The following is a 22482-nucleotide window of genomic DNA, read 5'->3' as shown; positions in this document are numbered from 1 at the left end:
TCATATATGTAGACCCTGAAGGGGTAGCGGCAGATGTACAGTTGACAGAGGAGCAGGATCAGTGGTACATGATGGCGGAGGAGTCCGTCCCGCATGTGTCACTGGCCCTGCATCCTAAACACCAAGCAAAAGACCTGGGGCCCATGGTTAAAAGGGCGGTCGAGTGCACTGATTGGACACTCACTCAGGCGCCAAACGTATGGTACTCACACAGCTGTAAGACGTAAAAATGGTTCACCTGCATTGACCTGGCTAATGTTTTTTCTGTCTCCCACTAGCAGAGGAACTTCGTGATATTTTTTCTTTCACACATAGGGGTCAGCAATGGCGGTACACAAGACTACCACAGGGGTTTGCGCTTTCCCCTGGTATTTTCAACCAGGTACTGAGAGAAGCACTGCAGGGATGCTGCCTGCCGACAGGGGTAACTTTGGTCCAGTACGTAGATGACCTGCTGCTGGTGGCCCCGACGGTGGCCGCCTGCATCCAAGCTACAATGACGGTCCTCACCAGACCGGCAGAGAAAGGGTTCAAGGTGTCAAAAGACAAGCTACAGCTGGTAAGGACGCAGGTCTCCTTTCTGGACAGAGTAATCTCGCAGAAGGGAGCGGGGCTTTCCCCAGCTCACCGCACAACCATCCTCCACCATCCTAAACCCACTACTGTTCAGGAAATGCTATCATTCCTGGGGCTCACGGGGTACAGCCGCAATTACATCCCAAACTATTCAGGGCTCACAGAGCCACTTAGAGCGCTAGTTAAAGAGCAGGGAATGCGTAAACTTAAAGCCACTCTCAATTGGACTTGCCCGGCCGACCAGGCCTTCATTTTGCTGAAACAACAACTAGCCACCGCAGCTGATCTGGCCATACCCGACTACACAAAACCTTTTTTTTCTAGATGTTTCTGAAACAGGTCAAGTCATGAACGGGGTCCTGTTTCAGAAAAAAGGGGGAGAAGTCCCTGAGAGAGACGAGCTAGTGAGACATCAAAAGGGGGCTCCCCACAAGAGAAAACAATTTGGCAACAGAGAGGAGCAACATAGACGAGCGGGCTCTGGAGAGGGCCAGGCGGTAGAGTAATACTTCCACCAGCCATGCGGGGAGATAAATTTGCAGAAGCCCATGGGTTGGGCCATGTAGGGCCAGCACAGATGTTGAGGAACTTGTGCCATTGGTGGCACCCGTTTATGGTAGACATGGTACGTAACTACACTAAGACATGCACCATCTGCACACACCACAACCCAAAACCGACGATCAAACCTGAGATGGGGGCGTTCCCCATGACGACGAGACCTGGACAAGAGATAGTGATAGACTACACGGACATGGGGGAAACTGTACGGGTGTGCTGCTACATGTTAGTGTGTGTGGACATGTTCACAGGGAGGACAGTCAGACAGTGATCAAGTGTTTAGTGAACCAGTACATTCCCAGACATGGCTTCCCAGAGAAAATCAGGTCAGACAATGGGACTCACTTTAAGAACAGTGATTTACAGTAGGTAGAGAGCTTATTGGGCCTAAAACATGCTTTTGGCACTGTGTACCATCCACAGTCCTAGGGAAAGGTAGAAAGGATGAACCAAAACTTAAAAAACAAGTTGGCTAAGATAGGGGCACAGACTAAATTGAACTGGGTGGATGCACTGCCACTGGCACTCATGACGATTTGATGCTCGTTAAATCAGACCACTGGGTTCACCCCATACGAGCTGCTGACTGGGAGACAGTTTCCAGGACCAGCCGCGGGGCCTGCGGTCCCGGAAGGGGAAAAGTGGCCCAAAGACCACAGAGTGTATTTTGATGAATTGCGAGCTCTCGTTTCAGAATTCACCAACAGAGTCGGAGAACGGAGGGACCTGCACCCACTGGACCAGAAACTGCCCCAGGCGGAGTGTGTGTTGCTGAAGGTCATCCAGCGAAAGTGGTCGGAGCCAAGGTGGATGGGTCCTCATCAGGTGGTGAAGAGAGTCATGCGGTCCGCCTGAGGGACAAAGGAGAGACGTGGTACCATTGGAGTCAGTGTACACCAGCGCAGGAGCCAGGGAGGTCGCTAACGGACCTCATCCAAACCGGGAAGGAGGAGCTTTCCCCAGTGTGGACGGAAGGAGGACCAGCACCAGCCGGACCGGTGCCAGGAGCGGACCCCAGGACACGGCGGGACTATGAGCGAATGAAGGAGACAAAGGACGACGCCAGGGGAATAGACTCTTAGGGGAAAGAACTGAAGAATACTGTAACAAAAGGGGGTATAGGACACAGAGTGGCTCCTACCAAGATGACAGGGTTACAGAGAAAGGTCTGGGGAGATGATAGTAGAATGAAATGGTATATGGGAATTGGTGGAATAATGATATGTGTGTTGTATGTTGCTACAGGTTTCTCTGGCTGGCGTTGAGTCTCCATTTCCACAGCGAGAAGGCAGGTGACACAAAAAAAAGGACGCCTGCCTGAAGAAGGGAGGGGGTATTGAATTGCATTGAAGAGCATTCTGGGATAGATAATCCGCTGGAGGAATGGATGACCTCGATGATCGGCCAGTGGAAAGGTTTGATAATGTCTGTTCTTTTATCGCTTGCTACATTTGGTGCTATAATGGTTACTTGTGGGTGTTGTTGTATCCCATGCATAAGAAGGCTTGCCATGAGAGTGATCTCTACAGCCATTGAGAAGGCTCCAGGACCGCCACCAGGGATGCTGATGCCTCTACTGGAGCAGCATGACCCGGGAGAACTGGAGCTTGGCGAATAGGGGTGATCTCTCTGCGGAGAGATCAAAAGGGGGAATTGTGGATGTATTGATTGTATAAGTTAGTGAACTGTTGTAAACTGTTGTAACCAATGTAGATGTATTGATTGTATAAGTTAGTGAACTGTTGTAAGCTGTTGTAACCAATGAAACAAAATATTAATTGTTTGTAATATGAGCTGAAACTGAAGGAGCAAGTAGAAGAATAGGAAACCCTGTTCAAGCGGTTGCCGGGGAGAGAAAGATTTAGTATGTCTGTCTTGTGAGAAACAGGACACAGGTTAGAGGCACACACACATAGTCGGACAGACAACACAGAAACCACAAGGGGGGCAAGGGGGTACTTGCAGTTATCCTATAAGGAATAGAACTGGGATTGGGTCAATGGCACACTTGCTTTGTAAGTTAACGCCTTTATCTTTTTAGGTGTAGTAGAAGTATAAAAATGATGTTTTGACTGTTGATCCTTAGACATTGTGCGGCGACACTTGTCTCCAAAAGCTTTTGTAATAAACGGAATATGCGGTATGATAATTGACCTGACTCCTGGTGTTTTATTCTCCTTTCCAACAAACCAACTCGGGGAAGTGTTAGATTTCAACACTATCCAACGTAGGTAGATATGTTTTTGTGTCTGAAATACACGCCCACTATCACACCGATGAACGGGTGGGGACCCAAATGCGGACACAGAGGCAGAGGAGGGCGGTCCAAAGTATTTATTGAACAACCAGGCAGTGGGCAGGCTCGTAGTGGTGGACAGGCAGGGTTCGTTATCGGGCGTTCAGATGGTCGAAGGTACAGGAGTGGGCAGGCAGGCTCGTGGTAGGGGACAGGCAGGGTTTGTTGTCGGGCGGTCAGATGGTCGAAGGTACAGGGTAGGGCAGGCAGGCTCGTGGTGCGGGACTGGCAGTGTTCGTTCTCGGGCGTTCGGATGGTCGAAGGTACAGGAGTGGGCAGGCAGGCTCGTAATCCGGAAAACAGGCAAGGGTCGTAACCGGGGAATAGAAGGACGGGTAGACTGGCTGATGAACACATAGAACGCTGGAAACGACTGTACAGGACAAGACGATCTGGCAACTGCCAAACAGAGAACAGGGTTTAAATACACGGGGCTAATAGGGAACCGGGAACACCTGGTGAGGGGCGGGGACAAAACAACAGGTGAAACACATCAGGGTGTGACACCCACGTATTTCTAAGCTACTCATGAATTTGTATTTGATGGATAGTTACTTGCATTGTATGTATTCATATGGCAAACCACTTATATTCGGTATCAACATGCCTTGTATCATATAAACAAGCTCATATACACAGTAAATCCTGAAAGGTGTTTACTTATTGGGCCTTTTCAGGCAATTGCAATTCCAAGATTTAGATTGACAAGAGGAAATTGACTGTAAAACCATGAATTAGGCTGAGAAGGTTTTATCATAATGTCCCATTCATGTTTAAAAGGTTTTATCATAATGCCTCATGTATGGTTAAGCAGAACAACTAGTAATGTTGCAGCTGTCACGTTGTTATTATTCATTAAGGCCACATGGGAGGTATTGAATATAGAAACATAAAGACTACCTAGTATATACTGATGACAAATTAAAGGGAAAAACTAAAGAAATCAAGGGTTTATGTACTGCAACCCTACCATACAGGTATACTGAATAATAAAATTAAGCAATTAAACATCCTATCATGCTCTGTGGCTTATCTTTTGAAAGAATGGTGTTCCATCCCTCTAATAGAGGTCCAGAGACTTGTAGAATCTATGCCAAGGTGCATTGAAGCCATTCTGGTGTCTCATTGTGGCCCAACACATTACTGAGACACTTTTTGTTTTAGATGGACGACAAATTATAGGAAAAACATATGTAATAAGCAGTTCATGCACTGCAACCCTACTATAATATCCCTCTCTGTGTTTTTCTCAAAAGAGGCGTTGCTAAAATCATAATACATTCGGGGCTTAGCCCCCTTCAAAGTGAATTCGATCCTTATTTCTTGATCCAAAATCAAGGTTAGCTGGGCCTGCACAGCATTTTTATACATGCCTCACAGCCTGAATGGTAGGGTTGTTAATTGTATTAGTACACCTGTATGGTAGGGTTGTATCATTCAGTCCACCCTTATGTTGGAGTTGTATCATTCGGTACACCTGTATGGTAGGGTTGTATCATTCAGTACGCCCTTATGGTGGTGTTGTTTCATTCAGTACACCTTTATAGTAGGGTTGTATCATTCAGTACACCTGTATGGTGGGGTTGCATCATTCAGTACACCTGTATGGTGGGGTTGTATCATTCAGTACACCTGTATGGTGGGGTTGTATCATTCAGTACACCTGTATGGTGGGGTTGTATCATTCGGTACACCTGTATGGTGGGGTTGTATCATTCAGTACCCCTGTATGGTGGGGTTGTATAATTAGGTACAATTGTATGGTGGGGTTGTATCATTCAGTACACCCTTATGGTGGGGTTGTATCATTCAGTACACCTGTATGTTAGGGTTGTATAATTCAGTAGACCTGTATAATAGGGTTGTATAATTCAGTACACCCTTATGGTGGTGTTGTTTCATTCCGTACACCTTTATAGTAGTGTTGTATCATTCAGTACACCTGAATGGTAGGGTTGTATCATTCAGTACACCTGTATGGTGGGGTTGTATCATTCAGTACACCTGTATGGTAGGGTTGCATCATTCAGTACACCTGTATGGTGGGGTTGTATCATTCAGTAGACCTGTATGGTGGGGTTGTATCATTCAGTACACCTGTATGGTGGGGTTCGATCATTCAGTACACCGGTATGTTAGGGTTGTATCATTCAGTACACCAGTATGTTAGGGTTGTATCGTTTCGTATACCTGAATGGTAGGATGTTATCATTCCGTACACCTGTATGGTGGGGTTGTATCATTCAGTACACCGGTATGGTGGGGTTGTATCATTCAGTACACCTGTATGGTGGGGTTGTATCATTCAGTACACCTGTATGGAGGGGTTGTATCATTCAGTACACCTGTATGGTAGGGTTGTATCATTCAGTACACCTGTATGGTGGGGTTGTATCATTCAGTACACCTGTATGGTGGGGTTGTATCATTCAGTACACCTGTATGGTGGGGTTGTATCATTCAGTACACCTGTATGGTGGGGTTCGATCATTCAGTACACCGGTATGTTAGGGTTGTATCGTTTCGTATACCTGAATGGTAGGATGTTATCATTCCGTACACCTGTATGGTGGGGTTGTATCATTCAGTACACCTGTATGGTGGGGTTGTATCATTCAGTACACCTGTATGGTGGGGTTGTATCATTCAGTACACCTGTATGGAGGGGTTGTATCATTCAGTACACCTGTATGGTAGGGTTGTATCATTCAGTACACCTGTATGGTGGGGTTGTATCATTCAGTACACCTGTATGGTAGGGTTGTATCATTCAGTACACCTGTATGGTGGGGTTGTATCATTCAGTACACCTGTATGGTGGGGTTGTATCATTCAGTACACCTGTATGGTGGGGTTGTATCATTCAGTACACCTGTATGGAGGGGTTGTATCATTCAGTACACCTGTATGGTAGGGTTGTATCATTCAGTACACCTGTATGGTGGGGTTGTATCATTCAGTACACCTGTATGGTGGGGTTGTATCATTCAGTACACATGTATGGTGGGGTTGTATCATTCAGTACACCTGTATGGTGGGGTTGTATCATTCAGTACACCTGTATGGTGGGGTTGTATCATTCAGTACACCTGTATGGTGGGGTTGCATCATTCAGTACACCTGTATGGTGGGGTTGTATCATTCAGTAGACCTGTATGGTGGGGTTGTATCATTCAGTACACCTGTATGGTGGGGTTGTATCATTCAGTACACCTGTAAGGTGGGGTTCGATCATTCAGCACACCGGTATGTTAGGGTTGTATCGTTTCGTATACCTGAATGGTAGGATGTTATCATTCAGTACACCTGTATGGTAGGGTTGTATCATTCGGTACACCTGTATGGTGGGGTTGTATCATTCAGTACACCTGTATGGTGGGGTTGTATCATTCAGTACCCCTGTATGGTGGGGTTGTATAATTCGGTACACCCTTATGGTGGGGTTGTATCATTCAGTACACCCTTATGTTGGAGTTGTATCATTCGGTACACCTTTATGGTAGGGTTGTATAATTCAGTAGACCTGTATAATAGGGTTGTATAATTCAGTACACCCTTATGTTGGTGTTGTTTCATTCAGTACACCTTTATAGTAGGGTTGTATCATTCAGTACACCTGTATGGTGGGGTTGTATCATTCAGTAGACCTGTATGGTGGGGTTGTATCATTCAGTACACCTGTATGGTGGGGTTGTATCATTCAGTACACCTGTATGGTGGGGTTCGATCATTCAGCACACCGGTATGTTAGGGTTGTATCGTTTCGTATACCTGAATGGTAGGATGTTATCATTCCGTACACCTGTATGGTGGGGTTGTATCATTCAGTACACCTGTATGGTGGGGTTGTATCATTCAGTACACCTGTATGGTGGGGTTGTATCATTCAGTACACCTGTATGGAGGGGTTGTATCATTCAGTACACCTGTATGGTAGGGTTGTATCATTCAGTACACCTGTATGGTGGGGTTGTATCATTCAGTACACCTGTATGGTGGGGTTGTATCATTCAGTACACCTGTATGGTGGGGTTGTATCATTCAGTACACCTGTATGGTGGGGTTGTATCATTCAGTACACCTGTATGGTGGGGTTGTATCATTCAGTACACCTGTATGGTGGGGTTGCATCATTCAGTACACCTGTATGGTGGGGTTGTATCATTCAGTAGACCTGTATGGTGGGGTTGTATCATTCAGTACACCTGTATGGTGGGGTTGTATCATTCAGTACACCTGTATGGTGGGGTTCGATCATTCAGCACACCGGTATGTTAGGGTTGTATCGTTTCGTACACCTGAATGGTAGGATGTTATCATTCAGTACACCTGTATGGTAGGGTTGTATCATTCGGTACACCTGTATGGTGGGGTTGTATCATTCAGTACACCTGTATGGTGGGGTTGTATCATTCAGTACCCCTGTATGGTGGGGTTGTATAATTCGGTACACCCTTATGGTGGGGTTGTATCATTCAGTACACCTGTATGGAGGGGTTGTATCATTCGGTACACCTTTATGGTAGGGTTGTATAATTCAGTAGACCTGTATAATAGGGTTGTATAATTCAGTACACCCTTATGTTGGTGTTGTTTCATTCAGTACACCTTTATAGTAGGGTTGTATCATTCAGTACACCTGAATGGTAGGGTTGTATCATTCAGTACACCTGTATGGTGGGGTTGTATCATTCAGTACACCTGTATGGTGGGGTTGCATCATTCAGTACACCTGTATGGTGGGGTTGTATCATTCAGTAGACCTGTATGGTGGGGTTCGATCATTCAGTACACCTGTATGGTGGGGTTGTATCATTCAGTACACCTGTATGGTGGGGTTGTATCATTCAGTACACCGGTATGTTAGGGTTGTATCATTCAGTACACCAGTATGTTAGGGTTGTATCGTTTCGTATACCTGAATGGTAGGATGTTATCATTCCGTACACCTGTATGGTGGGGTTGTATCATTCAGTGCACCTGTATGGTGGGGTTGTATCATTCAGTACACTGGTATGTTAGGGTTGTATCATTCAGTACACCAGTATGTTAGGGTTGTATCGTTTCGTATACCTGTATAGTAGGGTTGTATTATTCAGTAGACCTGCATGGTGGGGTTCTATCATTCAATACACCTGTATGGTGTGGTTGTATCATTTAGTACACCTGTTTGGTAGGGTTGTATGATTCGGTACACCTATATGGTTGGGTGGTTTCATTCAGTACCTCTGTATGGTGGGGTTGTAACATTCAGTACACTTGTATGGTAGGGTTGTATCATTCAGTACATCTGTATGGTGGGATTGTTCCATTCAGTACACCTGTATGGTGGGGTTGTATAATTCAGTATACTGGTATGTTAGTGTTGTATCGTTTAGTACACCTGTATAGTAGGGTTGTATCATTCAGTACGCCTGTATGGTAGAGTTGTTTCATTCAGTTGACCCTTATGGTAGGGTTGTATAATTCAGTAGACCTGTATGATAGGGTTGTATCCTTCAGTACACCCTTATGGTAGGGTTGTATCATTCAGTACACCTGTATGGTGGGGTTGTATCATTCAGTACACCTGTATGGTGGGGTTGTATCATTCAGTACACCTGAATGGTAGGGTTGTATCGTTTATTACACCTGTATAGTAGGGTTGTATCATTCAGTACACCTGTATGGTAGGATGGTATCATTCAGTACACCTGTATGGTGGGGTTGTATCATTCAGTACACCGGTATGTTAGGGTTGTATCATTCAGTACACCAGTATGTTAGGGTTGTATCGTTTCGTATACCTGAATGGTAGGATGTTATCATTCCGTACACCTGTATGGTGGGGTTGTATCATTCAGTGCACCTGTATGGTGGGGTTGTATCTTTCAGTACACTGGTATGTTAGGGTTGTATCATTCAGTACACCAGTATGTTAGGGTTGTATCGTTTCGTATACCTGTATAGTAGGGTTGTATTATTCAGTAGACCTGCATGGTGGGGTTCTATCCTTCAATACACCTGTATGGTGTGGTTGTATCATTTAGTACACCTGTTTGGTAGGGTTGTATAATTCGGTACACCTATATGGTTGGGTGGTTTCATTCAGTACCTCTGTATGGTGGGGTTGTAACATTCAGTACACTTGTATGGTAGGGTTGTATCATTCAGTACATCTGTATGGTGGGATTGTTCCATTCAGTACACCTGTATGGTGGGGTTGTATAATTCAGTATACTGGTATGTTAGTGTTGTATCGTTTAGTACACCTGTATAGTAGGGTTGTATCATTCAGTACGCCTGTATGGTAGAGTTGTTTCATTCAGTTGACCCTTATGGTAGGGTTGTATAATTCAGTAGACCTGTATGATAGGGTTGTATCCTTCAGTACACCCTTATGGTAGGGTTGTATCATTCAGTACACCTGTATGGTGGGGTTGTATCATTCAGTACACCTGTATGGTGGGGTTGTATCATTCAGTACACCTGAATGGTAGGGTTGTATCGTTTATTACACCTGTATAGTAGGGTTGTATCATTCAGTACACCTGTATGGTAGGATGGTATCATTCCGTACACCTGTATGGTAGGATGGTATCATTCCGTACACCTGTATGGTAGGATGGTATCATTCCGTACACCTGTATGGTAGGATGGTATCATTCCGTACACCTGTATGGTGGGGTTGCAGTACATGAACACTTGATTTCTTTAGGCTTTCAATTTAATTTCTCAGTTTGTTGTCTGTAGGTACTAGGTAGGCTGTCTCTACATTCAATACCTCCTATGTGGCCTTACTGAATAATAACAATGTGACAACTGCTACATTACTAGTTGCTCTTCTTAAGGATACATGGGGCATTACGATAATTTTTTTTTAGCCCAATTCATGGTCTTACATTTAAAACTTGTAATTGTAATTGTCTGAAAAGGCACAATAAATAAAAGCCTTTCAGGATTTCATGAATTTACTGTGTATGTGAGGTTGTTTATATGATTCAAGGCATGTTGACACCGAACATTAGTGGTTTGCCATGTAACTGCATACAAACAATGCAAGTAAATATCCATCAAATACAAATTCATGAGAAGTAGCTTAGAAATACTAGGCCTTGTGTATTTCAGAGACAAAAACATATCAACACACGTCGGATAGCCTTAGTTAGATGGCTAGATAATAATATGCTGGTAACGCATCCAACGCAACCTACAGAATGGACTTGTACACAATATGCAGTTAAAATAATATGAATGACTGCGTTATCCAAACTATGTAGACTTTAATGAAATAAACACAATGTACACTAGGCCTCTAACACCAGAGTCTAGTGCACGCCACGCTCCAAGGGCATTACACGAGATGAGACCCACGGGAATAGTAAACAAAACATTGTGTTCCCATTCTTGCTTGATATAGGATTTCAGCTGCTCATCAGATCAGGGTCTCAAAACCAGTCCTGTAGAATAGACCCCTTATCAATCAGTGACACCTTCCGATCTGTTTCCTGGGGCTCTTCCTATGACATAGGGGTGTTCTCTCAAGGATCAAGCAAGATAGGCAATTAAAAGCTCCCCTTTTGTCCCTGCATTCCCACATTACAGAAACATCTGTTAACCATAAACATTCCAATGACAACCTACTAGGACAGAATACAAGAACCCATAAAACAGTGCTAAACTAACTAAGAAAGAATAATTTAACTGGTAACTAAATTGTGGACTTAAAATGTTTGGGTTCCTTCACACTTGGTATGGGGGGTATGTTTACTACTGTGTTGCATCACCACTTCTTTTAACAATACTCTAAAAGCGTTTGAGAACTGAGGAGACCAATATTGTTGTGGTTTTGAATAGTGAAATCTGTTCCCATTCTTGCTTGATATAGGATTTCAGGTGCTCATCAGTTCAGGGTCTCCTCTGTCATATGTTTCATAATGCACCAATTGTTTTCTATGGGTGACAGGTCTGGACTGCAGGGAGGCTGGTTTAGCACCAAGACTCTTTTACTATGGAGCCATGTTGATGTAATACCTGTAGAATGTGGTTCGGCATTGTCTTCCTGAAATAAGCAAGGCCTTCCCTGAAAAAAAACATTGTCTGGTTGGCAGCATATGTTGCTCCAAAATCTGTGCAATTTGTTTAGCATTAATGGTGCCTTCACAGATGTGCAAGTCACCCATGCCATGTACACTAATGCACCCCCATATATTCACTGATGTTGGCTTTTGAACTGTGCACTGATAAGAAGCTGGAAGGTCCCTCTCCTCTTGGCGTCCATGATTCCCCAAAATAATTTCACATTTTGATTTGTCAGACCACAGGACAGTTTTCCATTTCGCCTCAGTCCATCTTAAATGAGCTTGGGCCCAGAGAAGGCAGCAGCAGTTCTGGATCTTGTTTATATATGGTTTGGATGGTAGAGTTTTAACTTGCATTTGTGGGCAACTTGCAATTGTATGCAACGTACTGTGTTCACAGACAATGTCCCTTATTCATGAAATGTGCATATGATTAAATCTGATCTTAAAATGATCGTACGATCATTTCACCGACAGAGCTGGTATTCAACAATATTATCTGTGTCGTATCCTTATGAACAAACTCTTGTCCAAAAATATGATCATGCTTGATTCGAAAAAAGACCATCATTATCACGAAAAACAACAATCCTAACAGCCTCAGTAGCAACAACCACAATTATAATCATAATAATAGGTAATATCAAATAAGATGATGAGAAATAGAACACACCTACCGCAATTTTAAATATATCACTACCGTAGGCTATTACTTTCTTAATTATTTCACTTTATTCTGCGTTCTCTCTCTCTTCTGTTGTTTATGCATTTGTAAGGTTTGAAATGCCTTTGTGGGTTGATTGGCAACATGGGTTGGTTGGCAACAGGGGTTGGTTTAGTGAAAAGTATTGTTTAGACATGTATTAAGCGTGTATCCGTGTCTCTCTTTGTGTGTGTGTGTGTGTGTGTGTGTGTGTGTGTAGAGGGGGGGCTAATAGGCCTGTTGTAGGAACTGTCCATTCTAAAATATTGTAGCAAAACGTATGGGATGGGCAGAAGCCTTAGTGACTGAATGTGCCCTATTGTGTTCTATGTTTATCCGTGCAGGGTTACAGGGAGTGGGAGATATAGCTGGTGAATTGAGACCTCTCATTCTCTCTCGAGTGTGCCTTTGCCAAAGACGTTCTTGCTTAGACTGACTATAGTGTTTCAAGGCTAGGTTTATTGTTTAGTGCAGCTTTCCTAATACCCACTTTTGTAGTGTTCTACTAAAACGCCATTCGGCAGTAAATAAGATTCACTCTCCTTGCCTATCTCGAGTTAACTAAACTAGATGGTTGTGAAACCCGTAAATGCCACAATGTTGTGGTAACTGCTGGATATTTTGAATGGACAATGGCAAAAGTAATTTGACATTCCTACTGATGTATTGCTTACATTTTTTTGGCTCATTTAAATAATGGCTCGTTTAAATTACATGTTCAAATTTTTTCTATTGGCTGTTTCATTTTTGTAACTACAGCATTTTATCATTGTGCCAACCAACACCGTGATGGGGCTGCATGGCACAAATGCACATCATGACTTAAATCCTAAATTACTTAATTAAATACATTAAAACATTTATTTATAGCTGAGACCTTAACCTTTCATTAGCTACTGGTTAGAATATTTTAACATAAATTATGCCAGAGAAATACGGCAGAGAGTGAAAAGTGTGTCAACCAACCCTGGTCTCCCCTATGTAATGTGCTAGACAAACAAACTTGCTTTGCCTTGCTTTTCCTAAGTCACTCAGGCCGTATCGACATACTTGGAGATCATGAATGGTTGTTATAATTTCGGTGGCTGGCATCATGATTAGTTAATAGGTCTTAAATTGACTGGTAAGAGGATAAATAAACCAGTGGTTCTGGGTCGAGCAGTTACCCTAATGATGGCAGATGCTCTTTTAAAGGACTTTGGCTCTGAATTGAGATGCGAAAGTTTTCCATAACTGTGCTGATTTCATCATGGAGAATGACAAATGGTTAATAGCTGTTTCAGGCTATAATTTATGTTGAAATCAGCCAATTCATTAGGTTACTGATCGCCACACCCGAATAAATTAAGTGTGTGTCATAAGTAAATAAGGAGAGGTGTAGCGAGTTCTCCCGTCTACGTCTTTTTCCGATTTATCAATCTGTAACGACATCTACGCTAATTTCGACCACATGCGACAGTTTTGTGAATCACACTTAGAGATGAAGTCTCTGGAAGAAGTTCAAGAGGACGGTCAATCTCCCTCGGTCTGGGGCTCCATGCAAGATCTCACCTTGTGGGGCATCAATTATCATGAGGAAGTTGAGGGATCAGCCCAGAACTACACGGCAGGACCTGGTCAATGACCTGAAGTGAGCTGGGACCACAGTCTCAAAGAAAACCATTAGTAACACACTACGCCGTCATGGATTAAAATCTTGCAGCACACGTAAGGTCCCCCTGCTCAAGCCAGCGCATGTCCAGGCCCGTCTGAAGTTTGCCAATGACCATCTGGATGATCCAAAGGAGGAATGGGAGAAGGTCATGTGGTCTGATAAGACAAAAATAGAGCTTTTTGGTCTAAACTCCACTCACCATGTTTGGAGGAAGAAGAAGGATGAGTACAACCCAAAGAACCCCATCCCAACAGTGAAGCATGGCGGTGGAAACATCATTCTTTGGGGATACTTTTCTGCAAAGGGGACAGGACGACTGCACCGTATTGAGGGGAGGATGGATGGGGCCATGTATCGTGAGATCTTGGCCAGCAACCTCCTTCCCTCAGTAAGAGCATTGAAGATGGGTCGTGGCTGGGTCTTACAGCATGACAACGACCCGAAACATACAGCCAGGGCAACTAAGGAGTGGCTCCGTAAGAAGCATCTCAAGGTCCTGGAGTGGCCTAGCCAGTCTCCAGACCTGAATCTAATTGAAAGGCTTTGGAGGGAGCTGAAAGTCCGTATTGCCCAGTGACAACTCCGAAAACTGAAGGATCTGGAGAAGGTCTGTATGGAGGAGTGGGCCAAAATCATTGCTGCAGTGTGTGCAAACCTGGTCAAGAACTACAGGAAACTTATGATCTCTGTAATTGCAAACAAAAGGTTTTTGTAGCAAATATTAAGTTCAGATTTTCTGATGTCATGCGCTAAAATGCAAATGAATTACTTAAAATCATACAATGTGATTTTCTGGATTTTTGTTTTAGATTCCGTCACTCACAGTTGAAGAGTACCTATGATAAAAATGACAGACTTGTACATGCTTTGTAAGTGGGAAAACCTGCAAAATCGGCAGTGTATCAAATACTTGTTCTTCCCACTGTACATTTTATGCAGCATCCCAACGTTTTGGAAACAGGGTTGAGCTGCGTGCGGCCGTGGAGCAGGGCTGGGACCGCGGCCCCTTGAATCCCCAGCCAAAATGGGAAGGATCGCAAACAGCACCGAGGGTGTTGTAAAATGTCCCATAATCCACCTTCTCTGAAGTCTCCTCACACAAAAACTCAGAAACCCAGTTCCAGGTCAAGCCCAGCAGCAAGTCAATGTTGATGTTGATCTTAGTGTCATTGGACCAATTCTTTCCCGCAAGGAATGTTTCCATTTGGCAGATGAAAGCCAAACATAAGAAAAACTCACCGTTGTACTCCCCACTGTGTTAAAATCTGCCTCGATCAGCTGCTCCTCTCTCTAGTACGTCCTGCTACTTACATATTTAGGTCAGTCATTCTGTCACATTCTGAGGTTGTGTAGGAAGTAAGCGCAGGCAGACAGATGTCCAACAACAAGTACCTATAATCCAAAGAATAATCCACAACATACAGTACATGGGCACATGAAACTGTCTAACAATAACTGACAGGGACTGGGAGAAAAGGACAGAACTAAATACACAGGCAAATGAGGGAACAGGACACAGGTGAGTGGAAACACAGGTGAGCATGATGACACTGATAGACTGAGGGAAGCTAGGAAGACCAAATAAGGACTTATGAGGCAACTAAAGACCAGGAGAGGGCATGACAGGACAAGACAAAACCCCAAACGGTCCTGTTCGGCTGGGGCTGTTACAGTGGTGTTCTGTATTTTTGGGGCTTTACTGTGGTTGAAGTGCAGAGGGACCATGTGGACTCTAAGTAATATCCTAACACTCTCTCAAGTCAAGTGCTCATTAATTAGAGCCAATGGCTGGAATGTAACATTCACCTCCAAAGTCCATCTGGAAATATATGGAGTTATTACTACAAAAGAGGATGAGAATAACAGGAACAAAATCAATCACTGCAGAGAAGAAAGATAATTGTTTCTGGAAAAGTAATAGAGGGTGCTGTTTACAGTCCTCTTTCCTATCCAGTCAACAAATCATGTTGACATCTCCAAGGGGAGCATTGAGGGATTTGTGATAATCCTATACGTATGCAAATCAAGCTGTTGACTGGCGTTTTCAACAGAAGGATCTTGCCATAATGTTGGTGAGTAAAAAAAGGAAATTGGGAGTGTTAGTAAAAGTATTGGCAGTTCTGCTCAGAAGGAGTTCCCCAAGCTCTTTATTAGCCTGTAAACAGAACTCTCGTCTCCAGTCCATATGGACTGCATTGATCAACAGGTCAGACGAGGTTGGCTTCATCTCTTTAATTGCTTGTGTCACTCTTATTCTTGCCTCAACAGCTGTCAATTATCTCCCAGCTAAACCAGTGCCAGCCACACTCCTTGCAGTTCAAAGCCAGACTTAGGTGTGACCAGAATACAGCTCAGAGAAAGATCCTTTACATTTCACTGGTCTGTTATTGAGCTCACCTTACAACACGGAAAGTAACAAACGGCTTTAAAACGTGCTCAAACATATGAACTTAATAGAACGAATGCAGTAGTTACAGATTTACTATAATTTGAGAGGACTACTTCTGTTTGCACAGAGCAGGCAAAAGTCTGCCATTGTGCATTCATCAGCTTCTCCTTCTCTTGTTTGATAGGATCACCAGATCAGTAGGCATCACAACAACAGAAACATCCTTGATCCAAGTGGCATTAAAATAAAAACACGTCAGACAGGAAGCAGTCTGTTCTTTTATTGTTGAAGATGATATTGCTCAATTCATGGTTTTTTCTAGACTTATTTAAGTATGGCTCTGTGAACTATTTCCAATGTGGAAGACACAAACCACCATATACAGTCTGTTACATAAACTCAGGTCATACCAGACAAATCAGAAATCAGTTTCCTCTAAACCACTTATTTATATAGAATAGATCCCAATGTTGCCGGTTCACAGCGTTCGTAAAATATGATGTTTGTCTGATGTTCATATCATATTCTAAGTTTTAATAGCGTTCGTAACATATAGGTTGTAATAGCATTCGTAACATATTATACGTTGTAATAGCGTTTGTAAGACGTGTTACGTTTTAGCCAATTCGTAGTGTGTTATACATTTTGGTAGCACATTGTAATGTAACCTAACATAACGTAACATATCATATGAAATAGGGTGCCATGGATTTCCGTAAAATAGTCTGCGTAGTCCAGAAACCACGTTGGTCTAGCCCATTACATACATAAGCATTTCAAACCTTACAAATGCATGAACAACAGGAGAGAAAATGCTGAATAAAGTGAAATAAATAAATAATAGCCTACGGTTGTGATATAATATTTGATATTGTGGTAAGTTTGTATGTGTCATGTTCCTCGTCATCTTATTTTATATTACCTGTTTTTATAATTGTTGTTACTGAGACTGTTATGATTGTTGTTTTGCGTGATAATGATGGTCTTAATGTGAATCAAGCGTGATCTTATCATGACGTGATTTTGATCGTATGAATAAGACAAAGATAATATTGATGAATACCAGCTCTGTCGGTGAAATTATCATACAATAATTTTAAGATCAATCAATCAATTACATTTATTTATTAAGCCCTTTTTACAACAGCAGTTGTCACAAAGTGCTTTACAGAGACACCCGGCCTTAAACCCCAAGGAGCAAACAACAGTAGTGTTGAATTTCAGTGGCTAGGAAAGACTCCCTAAGAAGGTCGAATTTTAGGAAGAAACCTAGAGAGGACCCAGGCTCAGAGGGGTGACCAGTCCTCTTCTGGCTGTGCCGGGTGAGATATTACGAGTCCATTTGGAATAATAAATAAATTTCTCTGGGCTAAATCCAGAGTCTATTTGATTTTAGACTAGGTCAAAAGTATGACCAGGTAGACAAGGACAGGGACAGCAACGGGCCCCCCAAACCAGGTAATCCGCAGGTGTGGACCAGGACCTCTTCTCCTCCTAAAATGTAAAACTGGAGGAGACTGAGAAAAGTTAGTAGTGCATTCCTCATATCCCCCAGCACAATAATATAGCAGTGTAACACCTTGGAACTGAGACGGGGGGGTCCGGTTGCATTTCTAATGTTAATTGGCAGATTATTCCACAGGAGTGGAGCTCTATGAGAAAAGGCCCTGCCGCCAGCTGTTTGTTTAGAAATTCTAGGTTAAAAGGCCTGCATCTTGCGATCTAAGGTTACGTGTAGGTATGTATGGCTGGATCATTTCAGCAAGGTAAGTAGGAGCAAGTCCATGTATTGACTTATAGGTTAAGAGTAAAACCTTAAAATCAGCCCTAACCCTAACAGGCAGCCAGTGTAAGGAAGCCAGGACAGGAGTAATGTGTTCAAATTGTTTTGTTCTAGTTAGGATTCTAGCAGCCTTGTGCAGCACTAATTGAAGTTTATTTATTAATTTGTCCGGATAACCAGAGAGAAGAGCATTGCAGTAATCTAGTCTAGAAGTAACCAAACATGGATTAATTTTTCTGCATCAGTTTTTGATAGAAATCTCTAATTTTTGCAATGTTTCGAAGATGAAACAGCCTCCCGATGTCTTTCTAATAAAAAGGGAAGCTATTCGAGCTGCTTGTCTGGTGAGTGGGAATTCAACGTCAAGGGGCCAATGCTACCAGTCATTTGACTGTTTTTTTTCTTTAAGTGTCAATGTTCTTATCTATACATATTCACAATTAAATTATATTGATATGCATAATCCTCTATTTTACATGTTCTATTTTTTTCTTGTGTCACATGCCCCTAAACCTAACCCTAACCCTAACCCTACTGCCTCCAAGCTACTGTATCCTCTTAGGTCTTGTAGAATCCCCAGGAAAAAATTGAATACAAAAGTTCAGGGTATAGTTATTTCAGAGCTTGCAATTTCTGAATGGTTCATTGGATATGGTTGAACATACTTTCAAAGTTAAGCATACAGTTTGCACTTTAATCCCCTAGTTACTGTATCATTTGAAATCAAAAGTGCTTTAACACAGAACCAAAGACAAAGACTTTCTCTGAGATGTGAAAAGCATACAAAAGTATATCCCAAAAAGGTATACACCCTTCTTAAATAATGCAGGAAAGCTTTGGAGTTCTGAAACACAGCATAGCCAACGCCACAGCATAATCAACAAACATAGACAATGAATGGTACTGAAAGTAATTTGAGAGGGCATAATCCATTTCAACTATTGACTTCACTAACAACCTGGGCTTTGTTGGTGCTAGGCCCTTTCAGAATCCAAGGCTTAATTCCGATTACCCAAATTCCTCTCACTTGCTCAGTTCATTTACAGACTTGGAATTGAAGGACATTCCAAGACATTAGTCATTAAAGTAAACATCTGATCGAAGTCAACTACTGGCAATAAATGCAGCCAAGATATCACTATTCCCTTAGCTTGTCATTCTTATGATAGGTTAATCATGGCAAAGAACGTCATCCTGGTGCATTGTGGGTAATTTAAGCTCTACAAATGTGCAGCCACGTAAACTTGCAGCAAGGGAGTAAGTGATTTCCCAGTTTTTCTTTCTGGTTCGTATTTTCCAAACAATGGCAGAGTGCCACATGGTACTTCCTGCTCATAGGTAGGGGAACTTTCTATGGTTACATTCAGCTATTGTTTGCCAGCAGTACAGCACCCAGAATAGCACCCTGCTTCACACTGCTGGTTTTTGATCTGACGCTAAGCAGGGATGGTCCTAATCAGTCCATGGGTGAGTGACCAGATGCAGCTGGAAGTTTTGTTGAAAGGCTAGTAGGAGTCCATATATAAAATCCCACTGTCCCAGGGCAGTAATTTTGGTGTTAGCACCCAGTGAAAATCAAACCTACAACGCTGACCCTACAAATGTGGTTCTCTACCAACTGAGCTACAAACTTTGTTTTTACAAGTCATAATTTCACTAGACAATCAGTTAAATTATCTGTTTTACTCAAATCATTAATATAAAATATAACTTGATATGGTTTATGGTTCATACAATAACAGCATTAATGTTAGTTATATATTTATATATGTTAAGGACTGTCTGGCATTTGTGTTATGGATAAAATCACATTTAAATTGATTAGATATGAATACAGGTTGTGCAATTTCTAAAATCCCTTCAGTGAACACAAGCATATTCTATGGCAAGGTAAAGGAGAAAAGGGCAGAACTGGCTCTTCTTGCCAATGAAATTGAGGATTACATAGGATTTGGATCATGAAGATGATGTGGATTGGACAGTTGATGGAAGCAGTGATGGAGATAGACACGACAGATAGCCTATAGTCTAATGAAGTGTTCCATAATTCTGAGGCATCTGCATAAGTAATAGACTTGTTATTAATTTATTATAATATGTATTGGATGTACTGTATTTTGTCTGTGTACACAAATACTATTGTTTTGAATACTTTTTAATCATTTCAGCAGATGAAGAGCTGTATGTTTGTAATGTATGTTGCCCTGTGCCCACCATTCCAAAAGGCGAAGAACCTGAAATGGAGGAAAAAGAGGAGCACTACTGCGGTTCCAGGTCATGGAGACCTACAGACATGCAAGATATGAAGAAAAATAGACCACACATGATGGTACAACACTAACAGCAGTGAAATGGTTCGCACATTTGCCGCAGCCACACCTACCTCCACAGTGGAGCGGACAAGAAGATGAAGGAGGTCATTACAGAGACACGTCCAAACAATAAAAATCTACAACGAAACGAAAGCATCTCTTCTTGTTCTGTACCGCACCAAAATCCACTCAAAGAAGTGGTACCACCGCATTGTGTTCCATATGTTGGACTTCATCACGGCAGAAAGCTGGCTGCTTTACCGAAAATATTGCAATGATGTGGGGCTCACAGAAAATGCACAACTCAGTCTACTTGACTTTCAATTTGACATTTCACACTGCCTTTGTAACGAAAACAAGGGAGGGCTGAAGCGCAAAGGTAGGCCCTCACAGAGCATTGAATCAGCTCTGAATGGAAAAAAACTGAGACCTACCTGCCCACTGCCACCACAGCCCGTACGACTGGACCAGACCATCCACTGGCCTAACATGGTGTCTCAGAAGGGCAAATGCAAGTATCCTCCAATAAGGTATATCTGCAGACCGCAAGTCGGGGGCGTTACTTTATATGGGGGTTCCTGAATATTAAGTTACGCCCTCTGATGTTCGCTATTGGTGAGTTTAAATGCGGGTTCCTGAATATTAAGTAACACCCACTGATGTTCGCCATTGGTCAGTTTGGGTACATCCTGGTTTGACACACTAGGTGTCATGTATGCGTATGACGTCATTACGTTGAGTGTACTAATGGAGGAAGAGTAAACTAATGTTACAACTTTATCTCAGAGTCCATGTGATTTCATTCAATATCTTTTGTCAAGATATAAAACTAGGTTCAAGCGGTTCAAGCACTGATATAGAAAACAAAAGTGTATTTGCTTTGACTACTGCACTCTAGTCTGATTATGCTTGTACCAATTATGTAATATAAAATGGTATTTTCCAATAACATTTAATTGTATTTTGTTTCAGGATTAAAATAGTTTGATAACAAACAACTGAAATACATTCATTTGAAAACTGAAGTGCCTCTAAAGAAGTTTTGGTTACAGTCAAGAATGAGACATGGGTGGTTTAGAAAGCTGCTGAGTGCAGTTATAATACAGACACATGCATACATACACATGCACAGTCACACTCACTATGCCTGCCATGGTCAGTTTTTCTTTGAGTAGCCATTGCTTGGTTATATGTGATACAGTAGAAAGCCATCATTAGGAGGTTGATGGTTGAGAATGCTGCTTATTGCAGTTAAAATATAGTTGATCTGAGCTCTTCATGTTACAAAGTGAAACAGGCCTCCCTTTTGCACAAGTTTATACAGTATTACCATTTATGTATTTTCCATAGTTTCAACATATTAGACAAATGTGAACATGCTGTGTACATTGTGCGGTGGACCTGTGAGCAACAACTTCAGTGACAGCTAAACTGTTCTGAAGGTCCTTTTCCGTGACCTGTGGGTTCTGCTGTATAGATCTGACCAGTTTTCATACAAATCATTGTAATGGTTTCTCCTTCCTCTGACTTGCATTGCTCAATTGAACAGCAATCTTCTAAAAAGTTGAAATTGGTAACTGGAAGTGTGGAATTTTCTATAGCCTGTTGCAGAAAGGTGGCAAGTTTCAATTTGCATAATTTAGAGGTCAGGTCAACATCTGTTTACAGAACAATACATTTATCCAGGGGTGCCTGGAACAAGCACAATTTTTATTATATAGTAATGACGTGGTTATGGACTTAAAACATTGTTGGGAGGAATATGTGTTACAACTAATTTAACCCTTATCCTAAAAGTTGTTTCAATAGCATAAATTACAAGTAGAACAGGTCAAAAAGAGCACAACATACATTATTGAAAGTCAATTAATATAGCCCAAAATCTTAAAGTTAATGGCATAACCTAAGAAATACAAAATTAAATGATATGCCAGTTAGACAATTAAACATTTAATTACCCCATTAAATATTCTAAACATTACATTCCAACACTGTCAAAACTAAACTGTTTCTTTATGTACTGTGTATTCAGCTTTGCCCAGATTCTGTAGGCTTTGGATTCATCCTATCATGTTGTATGGCCAGGTGAACACTTCCAAAACATTGTTCAGTTAATCTTGCTAAATAAATGATGTTCCTTGTCTCTTT

Source organism: Esox lucius, chromosome 4 (assembly GCF_011004845.1).
Source record: "Esox lucius isolate fEsoLuc1 chromosome 4, fEsoLuc1.pri, whole genome shotgun sequence".
Lineage (NCBI taxonomy): Eukaryota > Metazoa > Chordata > Actinopteri > Esociformes > Esocidae > Esox > Esox lucius.
This window is presented reverse-complemented; position numbering follows the sequence as displayed.